An 11,335-nucleotide genomic window follows, 5' to 3' on the forward strand; every position below is an offset into this window, starting at 1 on the left:
GGGAGCTTCCTAGGGAAATGGTCAGCTTTTTAATGGCCTCATACTTAGTAAGAGCAGACAGCCAAGAATCACTAGACATCGGAGGAAAGCATCTAATATAAGAGACAGAGGCCAAGACATACAAACACAAAGAAGCAACTTGGAACAGAATACATAGACTATGAGTTAATTTTTATAAAATCCAAAAGAGGCAGAACCAAACTGTATTGCTTAGAGATTTATAGATAGGAAGAAAAACTGTAAAGAAAGGCAAGAACATGATCATAATAGTCACGATGGTCATTACACCTCTAGGGGAGGGATAGGGCTGGGATTGGGACTGGGCTGCTGGGGATGCTGGCAATCTTTTATTTCTTGACCTAGGTGATAGTTATATGGGTCTTCCCTTTAAAATTATTTGTTAAATTGTACATATGTATTTTCTACATATTTTTACAATAAAAGAAGAAGGGGGAAAAAAAAACCCTTAGGGAATGAGTTTCCAGATTGAAGAGGTCCAAACAGTGAATGAAAACAGATCCAGACAAAGACACACTATCAAGAATTTTAGAACACTAGGGGCAGAGACTGATAATGTAGTGGTTAAGCGCTGGCTGGTAACCAAAAGGAAACGTCAGTGGTTTGAACCCACCAGCCGCTCTGTGTGATTAAGATGTGGCAGTCTGCTTCCGTACAGATTTACAAGCTTGGAAACCCTATGGGGCAGTTCTACTCCATCCTACAGGGTCACTAGGAGTCACAATCGACTTGACGGCAGTGGTTTTGGTTCTGGGGAGGGGCAGAGAGGAATCCCTGGGTGACGCAAACAGTTAATGTGCTTGGAGCTAACCAAAAGTTTGGAAGTTTGAGTCCACCCAGAGGTGCCTTGGAAGAAAGGCCTGGCAATCTATTTCCAAAAAACCAGCCATTGAACACCCTGGGGAGCACAGTTCTACTCTGACACAGTGGGGTCACCATGAGTCATAACCAATTCCAAGACAACTGGTTTTTAAGGGGCAGAGAAGATTTCCACATGCTTCCAGAGAGACACAACAGTTTTCTAAGAGTCAAGAATTCGAATGGAATTGGATTTTTCAATGACGACAACAGGAGCCAGAAGACAGTGGAGCTATGCATTCAAAATACAGGGAAAATGATTTCCAATTCTGAATTCCCTATCCAAGCTATTAATTCAGTGTGGAAGTAAAATAAAGACACTTTCAGACATATAAAGTCTCAAAAATTTATCTTCCATGCACCTTTAATTATCAAGCTACTATGGAATGTGTTCCACCAAAACAAGGGAGTAAAGCAAGAAAGAGGAATATATGGGATCCAGGAAACTAAGCATCCAACTCAAGAAAATCATGAAAGAAATCTCCAGTAGATGATGATAAAGGGAGATCTCAAGAAGATAGCTGTGCAGCAGACCTAGAGAATAACCACTCCAGATGGAAGCAGGTCAGAAGGCTAACAAGAGATGTCTTTAAGAAAATAAAACTGATAGAAAATTCTATATGTTTGAATGCAATGACAGATTTACATACTGAAGGGAGAATTTAGGATTGAATCAGTGTTACGAACAAAGAAGTCACTCTGATGACTAAGGTGTGCCTGACCCAAGCCATGGTATTTTCAATCACCACACATGCGTGTGAAAGCTGGATAATGAAAAAGGAAAATTGCTGTGGTCTTGGTGAAGACTATTGATTATACCATGGACTGCCATAAGAATGAACATGTCAGTCTTAGAGTAAGTACAAGCAGAATGCTCCTTAGAAGCAAGGATGATGAGACTTTGTCTTGCTTACTTTGGTTATCATCAGGAAAGACCAACTGCTAGAAAAGGACATCACGTTTGGTAAACTGGAAGGGCAGAGAAAATGAGGGAAACCCTCCATGAGATGGATTTTCATGGTGGCTGCAGCAATTGGCTCAAACACACCAGTGAGGATGGTGCAGGACAGGGCAATGTTTCCCCATGAGTAGGAGCCAAGTGGATGGCTTAGCTGGTGTAAAAATGGTGTGGCAGGGGGGTGGGGGGATTCTGACCTCCTCTAACTTCCCAAGAGGGAAGGAGAATCAAGGTCAACAGCCCAAGGCTGATTCCTATGAGGTGGAGGTCAGACATACCTCCTCTCTCCAACCTTTTTACCAATTCTGACACCAGCCGTCCCTCTCGTGGTACTCTCTACTTCTCCGCTGCGTTCAGTAATTCGTTGCAATGGCCGCAAAGAACTCGCAGACCATACTTTCAGTTATGGGGTTTATTAAGGAAGTAACAGGTTACAATTCAGGATCAGGGACGACTCAGCATACAGTTCTTTGATCAAGACAGCCCCTTCTTAGCCGTGCCTGCAGGCAGCCCTCTCTCTGGTCCTTGATCTCTCACCCCTCAGCCCAGCCTTTGCCCTGCTCAGGCAAGTGTTACAAAGTTCTTTAGCTCCACTAACAAGAGACTGGAGGCACCCTACTCCACCAGAAAGGCTTCTGTCTGAAGGCACTCAGCTGTCTTGCTCTGTGGGTCGGCACACCCACTGTAACTGTCTTACTCCACTGGCCAGGAAGCTCATTGTGCTGTCTCGCGCCGGTGTTCTGGTTCTGGTGCTGCTATTTCCCTGCCACCACTTCTTGCACTTCTTGCTGTCTTGGGCCGTCTCCAGTGTTACAGCTCTCTCTCTCTCTCTCTCTGTCCCCTGGGTCTAAGAGGTTCTCAGTGCAAGGACCCTGGGTCCAAAGAATGTGCTCCACTCCCCTCTCTTCTTGGTGGTAGTGAGGCTTCCGCCTTTCCACCTCTGGGATGGCTCATTTCAAGCCTAGCAAGATGGTAAAACTGACCAATCCCCTCATTAGGGTTCCATACACTTTATTTGCATGGTCCCTCCCCCACAAGGATGCTATGCACCTTATTTTCATTATTAGAAAGCTATCCAATCCCCTTAATGGGCCACAAGCACTTCATTTTCATAGTCTCACCCAGTCATTTGGTGGGAGTTACAAGACCATGGCAAGAAAGGCCATATAAAAGTGATCCATTGCTCCATAGCTGGGGATAGTGTTTACACAGTTACAGTGATGTAAACTCTGAATATCTATGTAACCAAAATTGTAATGTATGGTGAGAATGAAGAAGACAGAAAGTGTGGAAGCAGAGAGGTAAAAATAGAGTTAAAGCCTCAACTTCCAAAATGATAGTAGATAATGCCTAAAACTGAAAAATTAAGAAGTAGCAATATGAACATACTATTTAGACATACAGGGGTAAATACAAAAGAATCAGCTAAAAGTTTTTTAATGTAGTTGCCTCTAGAGAACAGGAAATAGGTGATGAGGAAACTGTGGCTTTTCATAATAAACCTTACAGAATTCTCAAAACATTTGCATATGTAACTCTGGGAGAGATTAAAAAACCCAATTGAAATAGTGGAGAATTTCCCCCTACTTCCTATATTTCTGTATTTTTACAAGACGTATGTGTTTATTTTGTTTATAAAAATGTTTTAATTGATCAAAACAAGAAATTGGTTGAAAATAAATATTTCTGGTAACTGATTTGGCAACCTTCCAACCAGGGATGCATACTTCACCTTTATAAACAATTATTCATTAAACCAAGGCAGTTTTAAAAATATAGTGACAAAGTCTTTGACACTTTACCCATCGAGATGTGACAACTAAGTCCCCTCCTCTAAATCTGGGCCTCTTTGTCACTGTTTCAATAGAGTATGGTGGAAGTGATGCCATGTGACTTCCAAGGCTAGGTCATAAAAGGCTATGCAGCTCCCACTTTGTTCACTGGGACACTCGTTCCTGGAGCCCAGAGCTCCCCTATAAGAAGTCCAGCTACCCAGCTACCACCATGCTGGTAAGGACATATGTAGGTCCCATCTGAGCCTGTCCTTCAGCCATCCCAGCCTAGGCACCAAGCACGTGAGTAAAGAAGCCATTTGGAAATGGATCCTCCAGCCCCAGCTGTTCCAACTCTAGCTGTCAGAGTCATCCCTCAGCTGTTCAGGTCATCTAAGCTAAGGCTTCAGACATCATGGAGCAAACCATAGCTTTTCCTGCTAAGCCCTTTCAAATTTCTGACCCACAGAATACATTAGCATTAAAAAAAATTGTTGTTTTATGCCACTAAGTGTTGCAATGGATTGTTACCATAGTAGATAACCAGAACAAAAGCTAAGGGGAGAAGCACTACCTAATTGTGTACTAATGTACTCAGGGTGAACTAGTCTGTAAAAATGGCAGCATGGTGGCATCAGACTTTGTTGTCTAACTTCAAAAGGAGGAGGAGAGAGAATCAAGGTCATCAGCCCAAGTCTGATTACTATGAGGTGGAAGTCAAACATACCTCTACTCTCCAACCTTTTCATCAACTTTGACACCAGCTGTCCCTCCCACGGCAATCTCTACTTCTCTGCTGGGTTCAATAATTTGTTGCAATAGCCACACAGAATTCACAGACCATACTCACGATTATGGGGTTTGTTAGGGAAGTAACAGGTTACAACTGAGGATCTGAATCAGAATCATGTAGGCAAAGTCGCCCTTCTTTAATGCAGGACAGCTTTCTCAGGTCCTCTCAGCTGTGCAGGGCTCCTCTCGCCCCCCTGAGGACTCAGCCCCCTGAGGACAGGCTCCTCTAGGACCTCTCAAGACAGGCCTCCTCTCTCTGCCCTTGGCCCCGCTTGGGCCTGGCCTCTGCCCTGCTCAGTCAAGTGTTACACTGACAAGTGCCCGGAGGCACCCCACTCGGCCAGAAAGCCTCCTGCCTGAGGGCCCTCAGCTCTCTTATTCTGTGGGTCAGCATGCCCACTGTAGCCACCTTGATCCATGGGCTGGGAATCCACCGCGCTGTCTCATGCTGGTCTCCTGACTTTGCTGCTGCCATTTCTCTGCCATGCTTGCTGCCGCTTCTCGCTTTCTTGTGATGTCTCCAGTGTTACAGCTTTCTCTGTCTCCTGGGTCTAGGAGGTTCTCAGTGCAGAGACCCTGGGTCCAAAGGATGCACCCTGCTCCTGGCTCTTCTTTCTTGATGGTAGTGAGTTCCCCTCCCTAGCCTCTGGGATGGCTCATTTTAAGCCTAGCAGGATCGCAAAAATGACCAGTCTCCTCTCTAGGGTTCCATACACCTTATTTGCATGGTCCCACCCACAGAAGTTTCCACACACCTTATTTGCATTATTAGCAGACTCTTCAATCCCTTTGGTGGCCCACCAACACTTTATTTGCATAGTCCCACCCAACCATTTTGTGGGAGTCACAAGACCATGCATGGTTAGAAGGGCCATATTAAGTAATACCCTGCACTACAAAGTCAATGCCTATGACTATTAGAATGCTAAATTAATCACAAGATGCTAAATTAATGATGCATAAATTAATCATAAGATGCTAAATTAATGAACAATTATCTCATTGCATGTACCAAATATTCTTATCTCTTTATGCTCCAGTGCTAGAATATTTAAAATTTTAATTATCATTTCAAGAATATCCAACTAAAACAAAACAAACAAAAACCAGTCACTCCATCCCCTTTGGATCCTGATGAGAAAACAACAGGAGCAGCATTTGAAGGAACTAAAGTGGCTGCACGGGAAATTCTGTGATAAAAGAAGATGGAAGAGACACCTGCCCAGGGTTAAACACAAAAGGCTAGTATAACCCTGTAAGAACGGTGTCAGGACGGCTGTAACTCAGAATGAGCTGAAATTGCAAAACACACTATAGACAACAAATAGGGCTTTTTAGCTGTATTTGGAGCAAGAAGAAGAAGGAAGAAATAGGTCCATTGCTTAGGGTAGGTGGTGTAATATTAACAGATGACCAAGAGAAAGCAGAACCTCTCGGTTTTCATTTCGTTTGTTTTTTCCATAGAAAGAATTATGCTCAAGATTAGAATGGTTTAAGGTTGTAGTTAAGAGGAAACTGAAGCCAAAAGAGGCAAGGAATGATAAGAAGACACTAACTCAGTTGAAACGTTTGAGATCCCATATGTGGATGCAGTCTATTCCCTAAGATGTTGAAAGACTGCAGACAAACTTTGAGAAATTTTTGAAAACAGGAGAAGTACTGAAGATAGGCAAATATTATTCTGATTTTCAAAAAATTTTAAAAAGTAATTTACAAAACTACACACCAGTGACTGGTACTACTCTCCCTGACAAGTTTCTAGAATCTATATTCCTCAGATAATTTTTAAGCACCAAGCAGTGGCAGCAGTGAGAACTACTCATGCTAAACAAATCTCATTTCCCTTTTTGATAGCATTAAACCAAAACCAAACACATTGCCATCGAGTCGATTCCAACTCACATCGACCCTGCAGGACAGAGTAGAACTGCCCTATAGGGTTTCCAAGGAGCAGCTGGTGGATTTGAACTGCTGATCTTTTGGTTAGCAGCCGAGCTCTTAACCACTACACTACCAGGGCTCCTTTGATAGCATTACAATAGGGTTAAATCACCGTTAGACAAGGGGAACTTTTTTCTTTCTGTCTTGATTTCAAGGAAGAAACAAAATCTTTCAAGATATGCTTGCAATGATATAAAGAAACATGAGCACAAGTACAGTATTTTGGTGGGTCTATTGTGCTTTAACTATAAGTATTGATTAAAAGTTGATTTTGGTGATGTCAGCAGAAATGGCAGAGTAAGGACCTCTGAAAATTTGCTCCTCCAAAAAGCAATGAAAAACTGGCAAAAATTCTCCAAATCAGCTTTTTCAAAACTCTAGAAATTAACCAAAGATTTGCAGCAACTTGAGGGATGCTTATTCAAGAAAAACAGCTGAATCTTGGTAAGAACAGCAAGCTTTGCAGCATTGTAACTTGCCCTAGTCCCATCCTCTACTTTCCAGCTCCGCTGCAGCCTTGATAAACAACAGTCCACATTCCTGGTGCAGCCTGGTAGTCACTGCAGGAAGCAGAACAGAGCTGGAGCTCTTTCAAAGCCTCATTCTATAAGAATTGTCATTATTTGACCTGTTTTGTGGTTCCAGGAAGACTCCAAGGCTGTCTGTTTTTGACCTGACGTGGAGCTTGCCCAGGGAGAAAAGCCTTCTTCCTGGGGGCCGTATGTGGAAAATATTTACAGGCAAGTGTTTTGACTTTGTGGCTGCTGAGGTAGTGAACAGCCATTGCTTGGGGCAAAAATAGCCTAACCAAAAAGCTTAAGGTTTCTGGGAGATCAGAGTCCAGGATAACAGCACTAGAGATTCTGTGGCCTACTCCACATCAAAACAAGCAAAGCTGGTGAAAACTATAAAAATCCAACCACTTGAAGTCTCTGGAAATTGTCTTAAAAGCATACAACAAATGAAGAAACAATGATTCAAAAAAATCTACCAAAGCATGGCAAGAACAGTGAGAGTCTGTGGCATTTGAGCCATGAATCTCTCCTTGTCCTGCAGTTTCCCGACTCAGCTTGGCAAAAGCTTCACTCGGGGTAGGTGTAGCCAAGAAGATGGGGCTCACTTTCCCTTTAGCTCCCAGTCAAGGATTACTGTATCTCACCAGAAGGGGCAGGCCTTCAGCATTTCTCATGCTCTCCAACTCCAGGATGAAGAGGCTAAATTCCTAGTGAATGTGGTGGAGAGGTTTAGGGGCTCCCTTCCTTCACTCAGCCCCTACTCATAGGCATGACAGGCCAAGAATACTGGGGCCAATTGTAGGGCAGAGGTTCCGTGCTGGGAGAGGCAAGTCAAGAAGACCAGAGGCTACTGCTCCATTTAGTGCCCATAGTAGTGGCTCAGAGACTTTACCAGAAGGAGAGGTAGTCCATAAGAAAAGAGAGATCCAAAGTTCTCCCGCAAGTAACTGACTATTCAAAACAGAGTGTGGGAAAATTCAAGCCTAAGGGCACTCTCAAAAAAAGTGTTGTTGTTAGCTGCTGTTGAGTTGGCCCCCAACTCATGTGACCTTACACACAACAGAACGAAAATGCTGCCTGGTCCTGTGCCATCCCTGTGATCAGTTGTAGATTGGACAATTGTGATCCATAGAGTTTTCATTGACTGATATTTAGTAGTAGATTGTCAGACCTTTCTTCTTAGTCCATCTTAGTTTGGAAGCTCCACTGAAACCTATTCAGAGCAACATGCAAGTCTTCAATGACAGATGGATGGTGGCTGCACATGAGGTGCATGGGCTGGGAATAGAACCCAGGTCTACTGCATGAGAATTCTACCACTGAGCCACCAATGGCACTCTCAAAAACAATGTTGTTGTGCACCGTCAAGTCGATTCTGACTCATAGCTACCCAATGTGGCAGAGTAGGACTCCCCCATAGGGTTTTCTAGACTGTATATTTATAGGAGCAGATTGCCAGGTCTTTTTCCCCATGGAGCAGCTTGTGGGTTCAAACCACCAATCTTTTGGTTAGTAGCTGAGCACTTAACCATTGCACTACTGGAGTTCCTATCTCAAAAACAATAGCTCCTCTTAATTAACAAGCTAAACCATAGGGCAGCCAGTTCACCAAAGAGATAAGCAGGGAAAAAAACAGCTAGGAAGAGCCCTCTTGGGGTCAGAACAAACCTCAAAGACTGGCTTCAAAAATCACCCCCGCTCATTAGTCACTAAGGAAATGCAAATCAAAATCACAATGAGATACCACTTCACATCCACTAGGATAGCTATTATTTAAAAAATTGGAAAATAACAAATGTTGTCGAGGATGTGGAGAAATTAGAACCCTTATTTATTGCTGGTGGCAATGTAAAATGGTACAGCCACTGTGGAAAACCAGTTTGGTAGTTCCTCAAAAAGTTAAACAAAGAGTGTGTTAACCATTTGCACCACCTAGGGACTCCAGAATTACCATATGATCCTGCAATTCCACTCCTAGGTATATACCCGTAAGACTTGAAGGCAGGGACTCAAACAGATACATGTACACCAATGTTCATTGTAGCATTATCACAATAGCTAAAAGGTGTCCAAAAGGTGATGGAAACAACCCAAGTGTCCACCAACAGATGAATGGATAAACAAAATGAGGTGTAAATATATATATATACACACGATGGAATATTATTCATTCATAAAAAAGGTATGAAATTCTAATATATGCTACAACATGGATGAACCTTGAAAACAGTATGCTAAGTGAGTGAAAGAAACCAGTCACAAAAGGACAAATATTGTATGATTCCACTTATATGCAATATCTAGAATAGGCAAATTCATAGAGACAGAAAGTAGACTAGAGGATACTGAGGCCTGAGCAAGAAGCTGCTTAATAGGTACAGAGTTTTCTTTTTGGGGTGATGAAAAAGTTTTGGAAATAGATAATGGTGATGGTTGCACAACCTGGTGAATGTAATTAATGCCACTGAATTGTACACTTAAAAACGATTAAAATGGCAACATTTTTGTCATATATATTTTACTACAATAAAATAAAAACCACTCCCACCCAAATTTAAATGCCTAAGGGCATTGTCAAAAACAGAGTCATCAGCGGGTAATTAGTGGAACCTAACAGGAGAAGTGCAGTTGTGGTTCAGTGGTAGAATTCTCTCCCTCCATGAGGGAGACCTGGTTTTGACCCTTCCTGGGGTTTGACACCTGATGTGCAGCCACCACACATCTGTCTGTGGAGGCTTGTGTGTTGCTATGATGCTGAACAGGTTTCAGCAGAGCTTTCAGACTAAGATGGACCTGGTGATCTACTTTGGAAAATCAGCCAATGAAAACCCTATGGATCACAACAGTCTGAACCGCAACTGATCATGGGGATAGTGCAGGACCAGCCAGTGTTTCATTTCATTGTACATGAGATCACTATGAGTTGGGGACCAATTCAAAGGCAGCTAACAACAACAACAACAACAAGATGGGTGTCAAAGAGAGTCTGCTAAAGTCACTGTCATCCTGGGGTAATTTGTGTACTGCCAAGGCAGTACCCTCCAAGGAGTGACATCAAAGGCTTCTCACTGTGGGGTGAAATAGACTTAACTAAAGTAGCCTAGTTATGTCACAAAACAAACATGCAAACAACCCCCAGAAAGGGGAAAGAGGAATCAGTATCCAGAGGTGCTACAATACAGATCCTAAAATGTCTGTTTTCAACCAAAATTTATGAGACATGTAAAGAAACAGGAAAATGTGACCCATACACAGGCAAAAATGCAGGCAACAGAAAGTGCCTGTAAAATAGACCAGATGTCAGATTTAACAAATACATCAAAGTAGCCATTATAAATATGTTCAAAGAATTAAAGGATACCTTTCTTCAAAAAAATGAAGACAGGATGACAATGTCTCATAAAAAGATAATTATTAATCAATAAAGAGATAGAAATTATTAAAAGAAAAAAGAACCAAGTCAAAATTCTGGAGTTGAAAAGTACAATAACTGAAATGGAAAACTCATTAGAAAGGCTGAACAGTAGATTTGAACTGATAGTGAACTGATTTGAATGGATAGTTTCAAGATAGTGAATTTAAAGATAGATTGATAGAAATTATGTAATCTGGATAACAGAAAATGGAATAAAGAAAAATGAATAGAGCCTCAGAAAAATGTGGGACACCTTTAAGCACACTGCATATAGGTAAGGAGTGTACCAGAAGGAGAGGAGAAAGATAAAACAGCAGAAAAATATTCGAAGAAGTAATGACTGAAAACTTCCAAAATTTGCTAAAAAAATTAATCTACACATCCAAGAAATTCAACAAACTCCAAGTAGGATAAATGCCAAGAGATCCGTACCCAGACACATGATAATAAAAATGCTGGAAGACAAAGAGAAGATCTTGAAAGCAGCAAGAGAATAACAACTTATCATGTACAAGGGAACCCCAATAAGATTATCAGAAACAAGGGAGGCCAGAAGGCAGTGGAATGATATATTCAATGTACTAAAAGAAAAAACTGTCAACCAAGAATCCTATGTTCAGCAAAACTATCTTTCAAATGTTACACTAGAAATATTCACTTAATGCAAAAGAAAACATTACAGGGGAAATAGATAAACAAACAAGACATGAGATATAGAAAACTAAAAGTAAAATGACAGATGTATATCCAACTATATCAATAATAACATCAGACAAAGAAGAACACTATATAATGATTAAGGGGACAATCCGTCATGAAGACATAACCATAATAAACATCTACACACCAAACGACAGGACTCCAAAATACATTAAAAAAAACCTCTAACAGTACTGAAAACAGAAATCGCCAGTTCCACAATAATAGTAGGAGACTTCAACACACCGCTCTCAGTAAAGGACAGAACATCTAGAAAGAAACTCAACAAAGATACAGAAGACTTAAAGGGCACAACCAGCCAACTTGACCTCATAGACATATTTAGAACACTCCACCCAACAGCTGC

Source organism: Trichechus manatus, unplaced genomic scaffold (assembly GCF_000243295.1).
Source record: "Trichechus manatus latirostris isolate Lorelei unplaced genomic scaffold, TriManLat1.0 scaffold00170, whole genome shotgun sequence".
Taxonomy (NCBI): Eukaryota; Metazoa; Chordata; class Mammalia; order Sirenia; family Trichechidae; genus Trichechus; species Trichechus manatus.